Source organism: Bactrocera tryoni, chromosome 4 (assembly GCF_016617805.1).
Source record: "Bactrocera tryoni isolate S06 chromosome 4, CSIRO_BtryS06_freeze2, whole genome shotgun sequence".
Classification (NCBI taxonomy): Eukaryota; Metazoa; Arthropoda; class Insecta; order Diptera; family Tephritidae; genus Bactrocera; species Bactrocera tryoni.
In genome coordinates this window covers 27,550,824-27,570,815 of record NC_052502.1, presented here as the reverse complement: position 1 = coordinate 27,570,815, position 19,992 = coordinate 27,550,824, and the positions used below count along the sequence as shown (strand labels likewise).

The following is a 19,992-nucleotide window of genomic DNA, read 5'->3' as shown; positions in this document are numbered from 1 at the left end:
GCTGCTCGAAGATTATTTCGATACATAATATGCAAATGCTTGTGTGTAAAATTAATCAACGGCATTTAATTTGCTTTGGTGTTTTTTTGTAATGTGAATATGTGATTCAAGTTTTAATTAACTCCGAGCATTGACTCACATAATTTTTTAAATAGTTCCAGGTAAGTGGGCGCATGCGTGCTGCTGTAGATCGGCATAAATATAGATAAATACATGTAAGCTTGTGCGATATGTAAATATGTAAGTAGCGAAGGCCAAATAACTTTCTCCTTTCACGTTGATTTTTTAATATGCACACAAGTCTGGCGCGTCGAAATTCTTAGTCAGTTTTCTGTTGACCGAACGAACGTGTCGCACTCGAAACCGGGTAACCAGGTTTTGTGTTTAAATATTTGTTTTTAATGATAAAAATATGTACGCATACTATATGTGGTGCCATTTGCTACGCCCTAAATTCAGCTGGTTTTGTGGTGAATTTTAAAACGCTTTCAAGCACTGCTGTTGGCCTGGCCTAAATATATAACACATTTGCTCAGTTATTTTCAGCTTTGATCCCTTGAATATTTAATCGCTATAATTTTCTCGCAAATGTTTTGAAATACCTAGACTACATACATACGTACAGTTCCAGCGACTTCTGACTTCAGTTTATGCCATGAACACACTGCTGTTTTCATGTGTTGGTGAGAAAAGTGACAGTTGACATATTGGGGCGTGTCTGCAATTGAGCTGCAAGTTGCTTGAGGCTAATTCTGTTGCACGTTGTGGTGATTTGTTTGTATGTCGCATGCGATATGAGTGTGCATTGCATATGGCGGTATACTATAACACAAAAAAGCTTAGTTTATTCTTGCTCTTTGGTTGTAAAACTGTTAAAAGTCCATGCATTTCTGTTATACGAGCTGCTATTGACACTAACAATGTAATTGGTATGGCTAACACGTAAATTACGAAATTAATATGTATGTATGTCGTTCGTCAAATAGTTTGTTCTGTGCCAAAATTGCGGGTGAGACTGTCAATGTGTCAATTTTTATCGATGACTGTACAGATTATACAGACTATCACGAAATTTCGGCACAATTTTTCAGCTAAGCCTCTGCAAGTTTATGTTATGTGGGAAACTATTTTAGGCATATTCATACATGTATCTGTACCATATATACTTGTTCGTCTCAAGGAAACTCCAACATATTTTGAGGGATATATCTAAATAATGACTAAAAGATTGTGATTCATATTAGGGAGGTTTTGAGGTTTAGAACTATGAATTTGAGGTGTTTTTTAAAAAGCTAAAAATAAAAAAAAATCCTAATTCATCTTAAACAAAAAAATATAAAAATAAAAAACTATAAATGCTGCAATCGCTAAATTGCGCATGTCTGAAGATATTATATAAGAATTTTTTTTAACTATTCTTTTGACTTTTCTGATATTTTTAAAACAATACAATTTTTTAACATGAGTAAGATAGAGACATATACAGGGAAGACTCACGCTAAACTGCAGTAAAGCGGTTAGGCAACAATTGAGAAATTCATGGCAAATATTTGATCACATTATTGTTTAGGAACACACCTTAAAAGATTCGAGAAAAGTTAAGCTCAATGTCAACCGTTTCAACCCATTTTAATGTCTTGTCACTTGGCTGCGACTAACTAGGATAGGATTTTGTGCTTTCAGCGAATTTTGGTTTTTTCCGTTTCGGCTCATCTAGCATCACGCGCTAGTTTGTTAGACAGTTTCGGCGTCATATTCATAAACCCATGTCTCGTCAACAGTAATGATGCGTTTGATGAATGTAGGGTCATCAGCATCTCTATTGTGGCCTCTACTCGAAGTCGTTTTTACAAAAGATTTAAGTCTTTTTATACGATTTTAGCATTGACACTTTTCATACCAAAAATGTTTTGAGTCTATCCATAAGGAGATATACATAGGACCCGCCTAAGGTACTCTGGTAACTTATGCCTATTTTCATGACTTCTTTAGAGGGTGGTTTTTTGTAGGAAATTAAAAATGAATTATCTTGAATATTGAGCATGTGTTTATCTACATATTTAAAATATAAAAAAAATTTATTACTTTATTACTATTATTATTGTCACTCGAAGTTGGAACCTCAAAAAAAATGCACGTAGGTGGCCTAGATGATTTTGGCTCTTGATGTTATCTGAAATCAAATATTCTTGATTATTCTTAATCTACAGACATGTCATTCTGGTCGGAACTACTGAAGTTAAATTTCAAGGGTAAATAACGAAATGGCGGACTTTGAAAAAAAAGTACTTTTATTTTAGCAAAGAACGGGTTGTAAAATAAAAAGTTAGGGGTTAAAAAATTTTCGTTAGTAAAGACGAGAACTATAAGTGTGTAAAACATTTGAAAGCAATCGGTTCAGTAGAAAAAAAGTTAGGACCCGGGCTGACCAGAAAAACAATGTTTTGAGAAAAACGCGTTCAAAGTTCAACAACTCCGAGAGAGAGGACTCTGCGGCGCTCTAGGAAACTCGTTATAACTCCCGAAATATTTCGAATTTCTGTCTGAAAATTTCACAGTATATTCTCAAGACATTGTACTTTCAAATTAAGTAAAAAAAAGTTTTCGATTTTTTGAACCCAAGTTACCAGACTACTACCTTAGTTTTAGATGACTCCACGACCTTCATAGCATACTTGTGTTCGTGATAAAGTAAACTCCCCAAAACACTCTGCCACATTTTCAATGATTCCGTAGCCTTGGTTCCTTTGGAAATACAAAGTTTAAACCAAACACATTGTTAATTTTTTTGCTCTGCTAAATATCGCCAAACAAACTTTTTGCGCCGTAAAGAAAAGTTGCCAAACACACAGTCCGAATAAATTTTGATCAGAAGGTATATCTCCAGAAATAATTAAAATCTTCTTAAGGACATATTGTTAAAAGGTTATGCTTTGAAAATATGCTTTTTTCTCTTTCTTATTTATTGGCGTAAACAGCGCCAGTCGTTTCTTGCTTTCGCAATGCGGCGCCAATTGGTGATTCCAAGCTATATCAATGACGTCGTATATCTCATACAGCTCTAGCAGCAAGGCATTTTGAGTTTAAAAGAAAATATTCGAAAAAATTTTTTACGATCTGACCAATATGACTATTTTATTTTTTTTTTTTTAGAATTTTTTGTTTTTATTCAATTATAGTAAAATGTATTACTCAACATAAAATCGTCTTAATATTAAATTATTAAGTTTTTACATTGTTCATTAAACTCTGAATAAACTGTAGTCTGAGTCGTTGAACTTCATAAAGGTAAACAAAGCTGAACAAATAAAAAACAAGAAACTTTGCTGGCATTGTCAGTGAAAAATAAGTTCATATAAATTATAATATAAAAAATGTTGGGAGTCATGAACAAAAAATTACAATAATAAAATAAAATGAAATAAGTGAGCACAATACATGCAAGCAAAAACAAACTGCTCGCAAAATAAAATGTGTAAAGGAAAACGACTACTGTCAGGCCTGGTTTTGTAATACCAACGAGTAACAGTTTTTTATTGTACTCCAAATTTGTGTAAAATATTTCATACAAGTTAATGTTTTTTTAATATTATAACTACTATTCAAAATAAAAAATTCAGTGCAGTAAATGGAACTGTCTCCTCGAAAAGTGCTACTTAACTGGTTTTGACTGTAGTTCAAAGCGAAAGTGAGCTTTTGCTTGCTGTTATTAATTCGTCACGAATGATTTGGCAAAATGATTGCAGCGCCCTCAAGATGTTCAAACAATTATCAATTAAAAGTGAAGCAAGGAGTGAAAAATCAGTTCCACTGTAAAAAAGAAGAATTCGGTACGCCTATGTCACGGACGATTGTGGACTGCTGAACAAGAAATATTTTTTTCTGAAATTACTTATAAATTTTCGCTCTTGTTATTTTACTTTCCACTGCTTTGTTGTTATTATGGCTTTTGTTGTTGCTAGTAAATCATTTCCCCCGTTTGCTTTGCTTGGCGTTGACAATGAAAAAATGTTCGAGTGTTGGTGTTGGTTGCAAATTGCAGTCAATCGCTCGCAGCACACCGTGATTTCACTCGAATGATAACCTCTTTAACGGACTGCATTTCAAGTGAAGTGATTTGCTTATTTCTTTTCTCTCCCTTCCATTTCACTTTCTTCACTTTTTCAACTTTTTATCGAGCTGGCTTCCCTATGGTTGCCCTCGCCCACCAGACGAAGCGTTTTTGTCGTGATTATTTGCGCTGGAAGGTGTCGTTATCTATTCGTTAATAGTTACATATACATCTATGTATGTGTGTGTGTATCGCCTGGATCGGTAGTTGTCTACTTTGCTACTGTAATGCACGATTTTTTAGTGTTTGATTGCGATCACAGAGTGTCTTGCTGCCAGCGCATTTGGCGTGTTTATTTACTGCCGATTGTTTTTGTTGTTTTTGTTTTACCGCGTTTATTGATTTTTTATTGAGTCATTCGCTCGGGCGCTGTCTTACAACCCGTTGATGGTTGAGGGAGTGCGCGTGTAATTATAATAATTCCGTGTCGGCGTCGAGGCATGCGAGGCTTACGCTCAACGATGTAGTAATTAGTGTTTCGCTTTACAATCGACAAATTATTTTCAGTGCTAATTTTCTGATAGCGTAATTTGGGGCCTAACATTTTCAAAGAGCATGCTACAGTTGTAGGGATAGTTTGTGTCACTTTGAGTTTGATATATGAGTTGACTAAGAAAACTGACAGTTTCGCTGGAAAGTGCTCTCAAATGCTTGTTTATATAACAATTACTTATATTTCTTGGCGAGCGAAATTTAAAAATCACAATGAGTTTGAGTTTATTTGCATCGATTTTTCTTAATATTTCAATAATTTTTTTCTCAAAATCCCGCGAAATATTCCTTCAGATAGTCTGTTTGATAACCTGATACTTTTGACTTTTTTAACCGTGACGACGATAACCGCTTCGTTCGGCTAAAATTTCAACGCGGCGTGTGACATTTTCAAATTGGGAAGCGAAAAGAAGTCTGGAGAAGGGGTATTTGTCTGATTTGACCCTTTATAGATAGTCGTGACAACCAGAAAATCATGGTTATCACCTTTTTGCTCGATGTAACAGAATTCGTCTTTTCCGAAGCAGATCGATTTGTGCTTAAAAGCCGTCAAGCACTACTTAAGTGGTCTACGGTTGCACTTGTTGTCCAGTGTGACCAAATGTGGTACTTATCGCGTTGAAAACATTCTCATGCAGAATATGATTCACGTGGTCTTTTGAGGTGTCTTCTGTCTTATGGGCACCTTACAGCGAGCTTTTCCAATACGATATCTTTAGACAAATTTGTGTCGATAATATTCCATGGCTTTTCTAAAATTGACTTTGGACGATCTTAAAACTCTTAGAACCAGTTTTTGACTTTCGTCATCGCAGGAGAATGGTTGCGTTTAAGTGTTTTTGATTTCTCTGCACGATTTTCGTTCCAAAAACAATACTCATAATGCTGGAACTGCTATTCTTACTTTTTTCTACAAACTGTGTACACGATTTCTTCCAACACGCGGTCTAAGCGAGTCAGATTTGATTGAAGCAGTTTAGCAAATTTCTCTTGCAATAGTACTTGGACTTTGTGCCTATACACCACTGTACGTTTCTTTGTAAAGATAATCTAATCATAATCTATATGTTTGGTTAGGATATATGGCTGATCCAGAAATCGCACTCGGACTATTATATGAAATCCCTTGTGAAGCCATAAAAACAGAACTCCTATATTCGATATGTTAAAAGTCAGCAAAGTGCTAATATTAGTCACTATAAATTCTTTTATTTGTTTAATTTCTATTCTCACCAGTTCGGTGGAATATCTGAAAGTGTCTGTTCCTAGGCAAAAACGGGTCAATTAGAAAGGAAGTTTTGAGATATTTCCAATTGGTCTTCATCAATGCATCTTCTGCAGCTGATGTCCATTAATATTCTCTACTTTAAAGCATGGAAGCTCACAGCAATGGTAATGGCTTGTTAAAACTCTGACAACTAGGGAGAGGCTAGGCTTACCGAGGGCAGCGCGCTCGCTGGATCTCTTACGATCGATCTTGGATTAAAAATATCGTGCGACAGTACATGAACAAATAGTAGCACCGACCAATTCCCATTCTACTGATAACAGGGCTAGGGAAGCTTTTACAGTAATCTGTGATTCCGCTGTTTTATCACAAAGTGACTCGATAACGAGTTAGAGTTATCATAAATACATATTTGTGGAAAATTTCGCTTTTTATCCGTGTTGTTTCCACTATCTGCTCCTCAACACATTTCTTGTCATGTTGGCACTAATTCATTCAACAGTTGCTTTTGTTGCAAATAAAAAGTGCAACATAAATTTAAATGGTTGCTTCATTTTGTTCAAAAATTTCACCTTCCAACTTTCATTTTCAAAAATGAGAGAGTAAAAGCTACCAAATGAAAAAAATTAAAAATAAAGAAGAAATATATAAATGTACATATATGAATTGCAGGTAGATTTTCCAGGGAAAATTGAATAAAAGCGTTGAAGAGGTGTTAAAGCTGTGAATAATTCTCATGGCTAAATCCGAGCGCCACATGATACACGTGCGGATGAGCACAACAACAGATAAACCGTTTCGAAATGAGGGGAACAGAGGGGCAGTGAAGATGGGCAGGGGGGTGCTGGAGTTGTAAGCTTGTCATTAACTTAGCAGGCAACAGCAAGCAGCAAGAGTTACTGTAATCGTTGATCAGTTGGCTAAATGTTGGCAGTTGGGAGATTTAGAGCTGCTGATGGTAAGGGAAAAAGTGAAAACGCTTCAGCTGCAGCCGCGTGGTGGCAAACAAAAGACTAAAGCGACGAACGCGACAACGTGAAAGGTGGCGAAAATCAGTGGCAATTAATGATAATCCAGTCAGTTGTTTCATACATTAATGAATATTTTTTGTTGTTAATTTTTGTCGTATTATAAATTAAACATACAAAGCGCCGTTAAAATAATACCGCCTCTTCGTCACAGTCGATTTATTTGCTGTGCATGATTTGCTTATTTTTTTATGTGAAATTTATTTATTTATTTTTGTTTTCAAATGTTAATACCGTTATTTGTAAGTGAAAGCGAATTTTCCAAAAATCGCAAATAAATACAAATAACACAAAGGCATAAGCAAGTTAGCGCGACAATCGCTTTTAATGACATTAAAGCCTTCACAACGGTGGCATGCAACATTTGCGCTGGCAATAAAGCCCGCCATCGCAGCAGTAGTGTCGGCAACATTATTTTCAAAATGCCACTAAACAAGATCCTCTTCAAAATTAATGTTGCTTATAATTTTGCCATTCGGCACTTACTTTCTTCAGCTGCCAACGTCGTTGCAACAAACAGTTGCAGCAAAAACCAAAAAGACGAAACAATTTTTGCGCGCCTTCAATAAATTTTCGTGGCGAAATGTCAAGGTCTTCGCTGTCGTTGTCTCCTTTTGCACACTTTTTAATTGAAAACGAAAATTCCCAACTGCATATTTACACAAACAAAAACTACATAAGTGAAGAAAAAATGCGAAAAAAGTTGCAATGTGAAATCAAGGCGAAAATTGAAAACCTGTGTGCCACCAACAACTCGGTGGCATGTAGCAAAAAACCGAAGAAATTATTATGCACCAAAAAGGAAAGTGATTTTCGACGAAACAAGCTGCCACAGAGCTCCAGTCTGCTTGCAGCTGACATTGTACGCCTTATGGCAGCGAGTCGCGTTGTTGTTGTTATACCGCAAACTCGTTCGGCCGCCTCCAGTTACGATTGTGGCCAAAGGCATCGTTTTGCGGTCGTTGGCGGCCTCCATTTTTCGTTGGCCAGAAGTGAATGTGGGCGCCGAAAAGGCGCAGGCGTCTCGTTGGCATATAATTGCCGGTTGTGCGGCAAGTTCAGTCGCTTGCTGCTGTTGTTGTTGTTTGTACGTATGCGTTTTTTATTTAAATTAAATTGGCTGTTGTTGTTGTTGTGGCAGCCTTCATTGCGCACGCGTTTTCGTTCACACAATTTGAATTGCGCGCTACTGTTGTTGCTGTTGGCATTGTTGGGTAGCCACTTCTGTTATTGCCTGCGCGTTGTCATCAAGACATTTACATTGTGTTTATTTTACGCTTTGTTTGCACATCTAATAATTTTGAAAAGCCATTTCCAAATGTTTTTCCTAACATTGTTTTGCGTTTGTTGACACTTCTCCGTTTGTAGACCCCTCAACTGGTCATTGCATATGAGCCGGCTCATGCAAATTTCATGGTGACAGTGCTGTGTAAAAATTATGGGACAAATATATATATATAAAGACTTGTTTTACATAGAAGCAGACAGACGTCTAGATGATATTTACGCAGTTGTTGGAAAACCTTATTCTTTGAACGAAGTCGAAACTGAATTCTACGAAGAAAGTAATACTATACTTTTCCGGAAACATTGGTTTCTTGTCCGTTTCCCGAAGTAATCTGCTTGGTGAGAATCTAAGGTAATAATAATATTTACTACTGCGGGCAAAAAATAGTAAGACTATTTAATTTAAATTTGGCGCGGGAACCCATTCTTCGTCATTTTTCGAGGTTGGTATGACTGTCAGTGAAATCTATTCCAAATGTCACATCAAAATAATCGTTAGTTAGGAAAAGGCCTTCGGTTTTAGATTGCTACAAATTATTCAAAGAGGGTCGAGAACACATTGACGATAAACCACGTCCAGGGCGGCCATCAACATCAACTGATGCTCAGCACGTCATAAAATTAAGGAATTGGTGTTTGAGAATCGACGATAACAGTCAGAAATTTTATTAGCATCGTTGGAATATCGGAAAGATCAGTGAAAACTATTTTGAAAGATCATTTGGGCCTAAATAAAATGAAAGCAGGATTGGTTCCAAAACCACTAACTTTTTTTGAAAAGCAGCGTCGCCTTAACGTCTGTGAAGCAAAGCTTTCCAACTATCAGGATGTTATGGAACGTTATTACAAGATGCGTTCCAAAGTAAACAGGACTTAAAAAAAAACACAACAAATTTTTTTTTCTGCAAAATCAATTTATTTTATTCAAAATAGTCTCCTTCTGCTTCAATACAGCGTTTTGCAGGGTCCAAAAGCATGTCGAACGAGTGTTTTAGCACGTTGCACGTTTTACGTCTGCATAACGCTTTCCTTTCATGGGCAAATGCATTTTTCTGAAAAGGAAGAAGTCGCACGGTGCCATATCAGGTGAATACGCGGAGGGGTTAATGGTTAAAATGTGATTTTTTGGTTAAATAATCGTCCTTCGAATGTTGGATTCGGAGCAATTTTTGGTCGTCAGTCAATTTGTGCCTTTCGCAAATTCGGTCAAAATGCGATAAGTCGATGTTTTGGAGATGTTCAATTCCATTTGGTATTCTGTGGCAATCTTGATAAAACTTCAGATCGCAGCGTTTTTCTCCACTTTTCTGCTAGTCTCTTGTTACCTACAGACCTCTAGCAAGATGTTGAATTTGCCAAATTCACAGAATAGGAGTGTAAGTTTGCCATGAAGTTTAGTGTCCATATGTCTGTCTGTATATGTGCAAACTAGTCCCTCAGTTTTTGAGTTATCCATCTGAAATTTTGCACTAGTCTCTTCAAGACGGCATTGCCTTTCTGGCATAGATTATTATCCAAGCAATTTTGTAATCTCCGAACATAGCTGTCATACAAACTGGCCAATCAATAGGAAGATAAAAGTGATTATAACATTTATGCTGTAAGAAGTGCACCTGGGAAGAGTATTACTGTATCAAAAGTATCACCGTTTTAATGAAATTGGATTTACGAAATGAAGTGACCGAGTTTTATCCGGCAAAGGGTTGTCAACTCGACAGAATTGCTCAAAACTCTTTCGGTAATGTTTTCTACCACTTTATCAACAAAAACAACCATATTTTTTAAATAAAAGAACATAGACAGGCTCTGAAAATCGTTTATAGACCATATTATAGCTATTTATAGGATAATTTTAATTATTCTAACTATACTAAAAAAACTTTAATTTAATGCAAAAATATTGGTTTTATTTTCATTAAACCATATACTATTTCTTTTCTACGAAAAGTGTCGAAATCTTTGAGACAATTGTATATGAAACATCAGATATTTTTAGATAGGGAAGTTGAGTGAGAACTCACATAATTGTGTCCATGTTATCAGGTGGGATGAATGCTATAACTTCAGTAACATTATTTGAACCATTCTACCAGGTTGCCATTTATAAGAACCATGTGAACTGATGCTACCTATATAATACTCTGCGACCTATACTTGCTTCTAAACTGCCGTATGAAATCTTGGAGAATTAAATTAATTGGGTTAAAATTTCAGGCATTAATTCATATTTCTTTTTGTATTTGATAGTATAGATATAAAATTCAGCTCACCTAATAGTGGTTATCCTGTTAATGTTGTAATGTGAAGCTCAGAAATTGTTTTGGACGAAACTATATGGTCATCCACTTAGATTATGGATTCAGATGTATTATATAATTTTTTACTTTGAAAAGTATTACTGCATTTCTTATGCCGAATCGAATTATTTTTAGCATATCTTATCAATCTTTGCGAATCTGTGCCGAAATTTATTGCAAATTTTGTGTACCGAATGCAATTCCTCTTAATTGAGTGCAAAAACTCACAGACGAATGTTTCTTGTGTTAAACATAAATCTATTAAAATGTATGCCTGCATATAGGTACAGACATACAGATGTATATATACATATATACGACGAAGCATGCATAATTGTAACCGCATGAAAATATTTGTACGTACAAAATTATGCGAGCGTGTGCAAATACATTAGAGGCGTGCGTACACTTTAGCGGTTACAGTGGCCACAACACGCTGCGTGAATAAATATCCAACCAGTTGATCTAGTTTCGCACGCAATAACAATAAAAATGTTGTCGGCTAAAAACATACTGCTACAATGAACACAGATAAATTACATTTTTCTGTGCAAAAAAACCCAAGAAAGCAAAAAAAAAAAATTAATGAAAAAGTAAATAAATAAACAACAAGAAGCTAAAGCTTAAAAATGAATGAATATGCTTTCCTGCGGGCGGGTGAACTTTCAATTTTCAATATAAACTCATTAGCATAAAAAACGATTTATTTATGACTAGATGATTTGCTTATTCCACTTTTTCATCATCAACTGTTTGTGGCTGGGTCGAAGAAATAGTAGCAGAGTGGCAGTAGTGACCGGAAAAAATGGCAACGTCACGACGTCTAAGTCGAGATAAACATTCACTTGCCTTTCTTTGACTTTTACTGCTTTTCTATGCATTCTACACACACACATACATATGTACCGGTGTAACTCATATGTGCCCCAAATGAGCTTACCTTTCCCAAAATTACAAACATTTCTAAATTTGCTTAAATAAATGTACATATTTATTCATTATTATTCGTTTTTGGTGTCTTCAAAGAATGCTTGGTTGATTTGTGTGGGAGCTGTTTGTTTATCTAGTTATTTCCCTTTCATACTGTAAAAGAGTGAGAGTTACATACATTTGCTTTGTGTGCTTTTGTTTAGTTGTCACCACTTTTCCTTTCAGTTTACTTTTTTAAATGAATTTTCACTTTTTTTAAGATTCTACAATATAAAGGGTCTGTCAACAAGAACAAAGTGATGTTAGAATGTCAAAATTTGGACAAAATGGATTTTGGTTTTTGGTTATGCAAATAATCTTATGCCTTTTATGGCCTGAACAAAAATCTGCCAAATGGCCACCATAGCTCCGTTGGCATATCTTCAGCCGCTTACGCCAATTTTCGATAGTCCGGTGCAGCATTTCGCTGAATGGTGGCTTCGGGCTCCTCGGTAGTTGCTGGTATATTGGCATAACCCCAGGAAAAATATATTTAAGTGGCATTAAATCGCATAATCTTTGTCTGCCTAAGGTATTTCTAATTTGCAAATAAAATTATTTCATTCAACTTATCTTTTGTCTTCACTCGGTTTGAATGGATAACTTCTACTCCAAAAAATAACCGAATTAGCTAAAACTCAGTTAAATCGGATTATCTGCTCTCATATCTGCATAAAATGAGAATCCGCATAAATGGGAACAACGACATAGGATATACGCGTGCTCAAAGTGTGTGATCCACATGAGTATATTCCGTGATATCGTAAAAAAGATGATAGAAGTGTTTATCAAATTTAACATTTGCTGGCGTAGGGTTCCCTTCATAACTTTAAAGAGAATCAGTTGGCAGCGAAGGGTAAAGTAATGTATGAATATACCAGACTTGAATTTCGGAAAGTTCTCTGCAACAATCATTTTAGATTCCTATAGGAGGAACTAATAGGTGTTAGAACATGGTTCAAGGTCTATTTTGCTTTTGACCTTTATACTCTGCTATTATAAGTACCGTATAGCTGCTAGTAATGGGTTTTTCATTAAGAGCGCTACAAAAGTTTTTATAAATAAAACAAAAACGGTTTGGGATATCAATGAAATTCTTTATTCATTACGTTTGGAACTCGATTTCTTTTTGCATGACCGCCACGGGCACGGTTGCAGAAGTCCAGACGCTGAACTCAATTTTCGATGGTTTTCAAGCATAAATCGGCCGATACTGTTGCAATTTCACGTTCGATATTCGTACGAAGTTCATCAATCGTCGCTGACTTGTTGGCATAGACTTGACGTAGCCCCACAGAAAATAGTCTAACGGCGTCAAAACGCACGACCGAGGCGGTCAATTGTCTGAGCGCTTTCGTAAGAACCTTCACCAAATTTCATTTTCAATAAATCTATTGTGACATTCGTTGTGTGGTTAGAGGCGCCGTCCTGTTGGATCCACTTGTTGCCCAAGTCCATATTATCCAATTCAGGCCAAAAATATTCGGTTATCATTGAGCGGTAGCGATTCCCATTCACAGTAACGTGCCGGGCTTGATCATCACGGAAGAAGTACAGCCCAATGACGCCGCCGGTCAATCAACCCCACCAAATCGTGAATCTTTCCGTGATGAAATGGCAAATCTTACTGAAAAGAAATGCCAAAGAGCGGGAAAAACTATGGCGTCGTTTGCTGTCCCTGTCGTTCTACTTTTGTAACGTCCCTTTTGAAACACCCGTTACATATTATATATTCATACATATGTGTTAGAGGGTCATTTAAAGTAAATTTGTTTCTTCAACAAAAAATTTGGCTAAAATCTTTAATGACTGCAAAAGATTATAATTTCATATAATTGGAAAAAAAATATAAGTTTGAATACTTTCAGAAAGGTTCATCGCATCAGATATTTTTACCATGCTCAAATATCAAGCTACAAAAGATAAGTTTTTTATAATTTTAAGGCCTTCTTGTAAGTTTTAGCCAATTCTTTAATTAAAACAAAAAAGGGTGCTTCAAAATGACACGTCCTAAAGTGTATATAAACATCTATCGAATAAAAATCTATCTGACTGATTTGCTTCTTCTTTAGAAAAGGTCACAACATCCGATTAAGATCATCGGACCAGTGATAAACATTTACAAAATATAGACAAAAGTTTTTATGAGGATTGAAACCAAGTGATCAAAGCCAACGACATTTAGCAAACTACAAATTAAATAGACATAAATACAGCCATAAAACATTTAAATACAACTTAAGTGAATTGTTGCAACGCCATCGTTAATGACATTGTAAATGTTTGCGGCATCACTTATTGCTTGAGATAATTAGGCACAAGCAAATTTACAGACAAATGTACAAGTATATCTTATACTCTGTGCATTTATTTAAATTGTTGCTGTTTGTATTTAACTGTGTCAATTATCATTTTGCTGCTTTGTTTTGTTGCTGCGGACCAAAAAACGATTGATATTTTTATCGACCTTGCCATTTCAACAACTAGCAACCGCAGCAACACATAATTACATACTTACATGTTGTTATTGTATATTCATTAGTTTTAAACATTTGCTTAGATTTGTGTATATTTTGGAGTTACGTATTTTCATACTTATACATATACATTCCCATTTTTTACAATTGATTGCCTTTCTCATAGTAAAATCCTTAAAAGCTTAGCAATATTTTCGTATTTATTCCTTCATTCTATCTTCGTTATAACGGTTGTTGGTAATACATTACTACAATGGAGACATATTTAAGGTTATTTACGGTATTTGATTACCCCCACACTTTATTGCACAATACAGTTAATTGTTGCGAATTCCCCACCAAATTTACGAAAATCAAGTTTTTTACGATTCTTTTTTTATTTTTATGGCATAGCAAATAATTGCACATGTGAATTAATTGCTTTCTTCATTAAGTTCTCTGTTTCTCTATGTTTATTACACTTTAATTTTTGTCATGAAATACTTTGGCGATTTTTTAATTGAATAGCTATTAGGAGGAGTATGAGAAATTGATGCAAATCTTGATTGCTTTGGCGTAATGATGACAAGTGAATTAATTTGAATAAAAATATTAGTGTGTATGTACATAAACAAATTGTACCATTTTGGTCGACCACTTTTTGCCATTTTTCTTATAGAGACATTATTCCATCAGTCTAAAACTTTTATCAGATTAAAACAAAATTTCGGGAAGCGAGCAAACCATTGTTGTGCTACACGAACTGACACAGCAGTCTCCGTCTCCGCAAACTTCACAAATTTCATAGGTGACATTCTTCCCTTTTTTATACAAAAATTTCAAAAAAAAGCAAATTTCTTCATTATTTTCACTCATTTTTGAACAGCTGTAACATTTTTTCAACTTCCCCGAGTTTAATTTTTTTTGCTTAAATCAAGCTTAAAATCTCACCTTTCCAACCCCATAAAAGGAAATGCAAAAATTCCTCCTATACTTTTTTTATTTTTATTTTCAGTAATTACCAAAAAAGTATATTATAATGGGTTGTCAAAAAAGTTTTGCGGTATTTTGATTGAATTTTTTTTTATTGAAATTGAAATGAATTTTTGATGATTCATGCCCAGCTCTTGACCGATGCTACGGCTGCTACTATGCCGGTCTTTTTCGACCAATTCAGCGATTTTATCGCGACAGGCCTTCCGGAGCGTGGCGCATCTTCGACCACCTCTACACCAGAACGAAATCGTTGAAACCATGGTTGTGCGGTGGAAATGAAAACTGTATCGGGTCCATAAAAACTGTAAAATATGCCGTATTTTCTCTTTATTTTGCTCCATGTTTGCGACGCTATAGCTGACGAACGACTTAAAAGAAACGACAATCAATCAAACAAGTGTTAGCGCGTGAAATGAGCTTTCCAAAAAGGTATAGCATGACCCGCTGTGACCAATAAAACTAGAACTACGCGCTTTCAGCGCCAACTAGCGAAAATACCGCAAGACTTTTTTGATAACCTATTATTAAAATTTGAAAAAAAAATAGAACAAATTGTAATCTATTCATATTTATTTAATTTTCGTAGACCATATTTAGGGATAAAGCTTATTTCCTCTGTGTAGATGCTTGGATAAATTTTATTCTAATGTCATTAAACTTTTATTTGGAGAACTCTGTGTCTACCCCTGCGCTCGTTGAAAAAATTCGATCTACAAGGTGAATTCCAAAGTAAACAGGACTTTTTGAATCTAGTGCCCCATGGTGGCGCCATCTATATGTCGACTGGTGCGTTTGAATCTGCTATCTTTATCGAATGTCCAGTGAGAATTTCATGACATTTCATCCATTGAAAGTGAAGTTATTGCGTTTTAAGGTCAGTATGTTTGTGTGTTATCGGTGCGAAAATGAGCTTCGAACAAAGAGCCAACATTAAATTTAGTTTTAAAATTGGTAAAACTTTTACCGAAACGTTTCAATTGATAAAACAAGTTTATGGCGATGATTGCCTATCCCGTAGCTGAGTGCACGAGTGATTTTAACGTTTTCAAAGTGGTTGTGAGGACATAAATGACGATCAACATGTGGACCAAAATCCGGGATCACCGGAAATTCTATCGAAACTATGCGTGAATTCATTAAAAATCAGCCGGAATCATCACTGAAAATTGTGGAAATGGAAAAAAATTGCTGAGAATCCAACATTCGAAGAACGATTATTTGACTAAAAATCACATTTTAACCACTAATCACTCCCCGTATTCACCTGATATGGCACCGTGGACTTCTTCCTTTTCGGAAAATGCATTTGCCCATGAAAGGAAAGCGTTATGCAGACGTAGAGGCCATTCAAAAGGCTTGCACCGGCATACTGGCGGCCATACCGGCCAACGAGCTAAAACACTCGTTCGACATGCTTTTGGACCGTGCAAAAAGCTGTATTGAAGCAGAAGAAGAATATTTTGATTAAAATAAATTGATTTTGCCGAAAAAAACCATTTGTTCTGTTTTTTCTTTAAAGTCCTGTTTACTTTGGAATGCACCTTGTAATTGTATGAGCAGGTTGTTAAGCTTTTGACGCAAATTTATTGAGATTGACAGACCCATTCTGTATGTCAATCTACATCTAGGACGTTTGGACGTCATAAACACCAGCAATAGTAAAGTGGGATACTTGGTGCCAGGATCAGCCCTACGACTTAACCTAACCTAAAATATTTCTTCATTATTTAGGGCGAGTGATTAGGATCGTTATTCTGTTGTTAGACAGAACCCACAGACGCGCATTTTCCTTTTGGCAGACACTGTTATCTACAAAAAATGTTTATCAGCGTTTTCAAAATAGCTATTAACAGTATAATACTAACATGCCAAAGCTTAATCCAATTTTTCACACATTTCTTATGTTGGTTTCGGTTCATTTTTTTGACGCCTTTCGCGATATTGATACACCGTTTCGATGTCATATTCATAAATTCATCATTCGGAATCAGAAGCTACATTCTCAGCATTTATTTTGTGACTGCCACTCGATGTTGTTTGGCAAAAGATTCAAGTTTTTTGGTACGATTTTAGCATAGACACAAACGTTAACCAAAATTTTATCCAAAATCAGTGGAGTTAATCCATATGAGATACTTAGATCATTTCCTACCCCTCTGATGCCAACATGACCATCTTCAAGTACTCTTTCTTTGAATTTTTTAATGTTTTCATAATTAACAGAGATGGATCGATGACTCGGATCAGGCAAGTAGCCAGACAAACTTTTCGCGTTGTTAACAAATATTAGGTTGGATTAGGTTAATAATAGAAGCCAAAAACACACTAAAATTATGAAGATCTGTAGAAAACCACTTATCTCGGTTATTTATAATTAGTTCTCTATGCAACACATAATTTGACAATAAATAATTCAGAAATTGATAAATCAAGTGCTTACATATATTCATATAGTTACCGATATTTTTAATAATTCAATTAAGTAGACTAATTCTTCTAAAAAAAAGCCTATATTTAATTTACATTTTTTCAAATACTTATTACTATTATGATAGTTTCTTAAGCTGCATTCTTCATCATACATACATATTAAGTTCTTCCATATATATTCAACTTTACCTTTGTTTGAAAATTCGATGCTTTTAGAAATTCTAGATTTTAGCACTTACTTTTTGTTTACTCCGATACTTACATTAAAAATCAGAACACATTCAAAAAATAATTTAATAATCTAGGATAGCTTGAGTCAGCCACTCAAAGCGGTCATAATTAATGTACTGAAGGTGTTAAAAACTCGTTTTAACAGTTCATAAATGTAATTAACACAATTAGAATACACAGCGGCGCACAAATGTCACGCAAAGAAATCATGTCAACGCAGCAAAGTGTCAACAAAGCGTCAAAGAAGTGAAATACCACAAGTGAAGTGTGTCAACAGTTTTGAACCACAATGACCACGACTATATTTCAACTGAATGTTTTGGTTGAAAAATGAAAAAAATCTTTATTTCGTGAAAAACGAAAGCTACACAAACAAACGGAGTTCCACATACACATTTTGGTATGTGTGTGTCTTGGAGCGCGTGCCCATTTTGTTTTTTATTTCTTTTAAATGGTGCACCGTTAGTTTGTCTGCAAAAGTGAGGTTAAAATTGCTATTGTTGTTGTTTTTTTTATTTATTCCTGTATCTGGACGGTGTTAGGTCGTTTCATTGTTTTGAACACGCGTTGACACGTGTTTTGAGATAAGAGTGAGTATGAATCTAACATGCAACTATTTTGGCTAGTTTCCATTTAGATTTAATTAATTTATTGTAATTTGTTTTTGATAATGCGTTTTAGATAAAATTACTTATTTTGTTAAATTTTATCGGATCTCTGACATCGTTTTTTAACCGTGTATCTATCCTTAACTCTTTCGGACAAGAAACCGTTATAGGGTAATATTTGACAATGTTAAGTACTGTACTTTCTGCCTCCTTTCCGAATCTACGTTCTTTCAATCATCCCCGCAACGTGAAGAAGGCATGCTTTACTTTACTACTGGCATTACTTTTATCATAAACAAAGGGGCCCAATAGATCTAAGCTCGCGGCACATTCCTCGTCTATCTATCATAGACAAGAAAATCAATATTTTTAGGTTATTCTAAGGTATCGATCACCTGACCCTTATCAACCGACGATTCGCTTTGAGCCAACCACAAAATTAGCGGCTAATATCAATCCCAGCAACTTAGTTGTCGAAAGTGTATCTAACGTGATACTCGTACTCTTATATATTTCTGGAAAAGTCTGTTCAATTGAGAAGAAAGTATATAGAAGATGATATTTTTCGGATTTACTCTGATGATGTCTATAAACTTTAGTATATGAATTCATAGATTTATAGCAAGCAAAGATTTTATATTTAGATTATAGAAAGGGTGATTCATTTCGAGATTCCCTACTTTTTTAAAGAAAAAAACACATAAACTTCAAATTTAATAGGGAATGTTTATTATTATTCAAAAGAACATTCTTTGGTATTTATTTCATTGAAGATTATCTTTTTCAAATGTTGGTCGCGCTTAAGTCTCAAATGGTCCATTCGTTGAGTCCAATTTTCGATGACTCTTTCGCCATTTTGACTAATAACTGGCGAATGACACGCGTGATATTTTGCTACAAGACCTAAATCGAAGCGGGATTTTCCGCATAGATTTTATATATCCTCACAGTAAAAATGTTAATGGTGGGATATCACATGATCTTGGGGCCAATCGACCAGCCCAAAACGTGAAATTATCAGCTTACCAAAATGTTCTCTCAATAAATCCATTGATTGTGGGATGTCGCGCCGTCTTATTGAGATCACGAGCTTCAATTTAAGGCATCAAAAAGTCTGTTATAATGACGCGATAATGGTCGCCATTGACGGGGAAATATGGACCAATTATTTTTGCAGAACACAAACCACACTAAACCGTTGTTTATTCTGGAAGAAATGGTAGCGCTTGAATCTCTTAAGGTCACGAATGCGGCAACTGTTTACTTACCCATTGAGCCAGAAATGGGCCACATCGCTGAACAAAATTTGCCTCGAAAACGTCGAGTCTTCTTGAAACTTTTCAAGAACCTATAGAGAGAAGCGGTGTCGCTTGAGAATGAGTAGCGGCTTCAGTTCTTGCACAATCGACTCTTCACAGTCTTCGTATACACTCTCAGATACGGCTGTTATATTTGCCTCACTGCGTGCTGGATGTGGTCAGTTCGGTCGAATATTATCCAATAATGAATGCTGGGTCTCAAGATGAGGGATGATGTTGCGAATAGTACGCTCTGTAGGTCGATTATGTTGACCATAAGTTGAATGAAGCGCGCGAAACACATTCTTTACAGAACGTGAACTTTCGCAGTAAAATTGAACGATTTGTAAACGTTGTTTAGGCGTAAACCTTTCTGTAATGTAATACCAAACAATACTGTTAAAAAATAACATGACAGCTCGATACGACTCTTGCATGATCTGTCCAAAGAAGGCTATTGAAAAATGTATTTCTACTTGGATCATCCTGTATTATAACTGGAGGTGAAGTTCTATTGACATCTTATAATACAGAAACGGAAAGATTTTCGAACTTCCAATA

The 19,992-nt window shown here is 35.4% G+C and overlaps 1 protein-coding gene across 1 annotated transcript in view; it reads left to right on the top strand.

The window, feature by feature from the left end:
• LOC120773922 overlaps positions 1-19,992 on the top strand; it is a 79,280-nt gene that overhangs the window by 24,027 nt on the left and 35,261 nt on the right. The gene's annotated exons all lie outside the window — the stretch shown is intronic.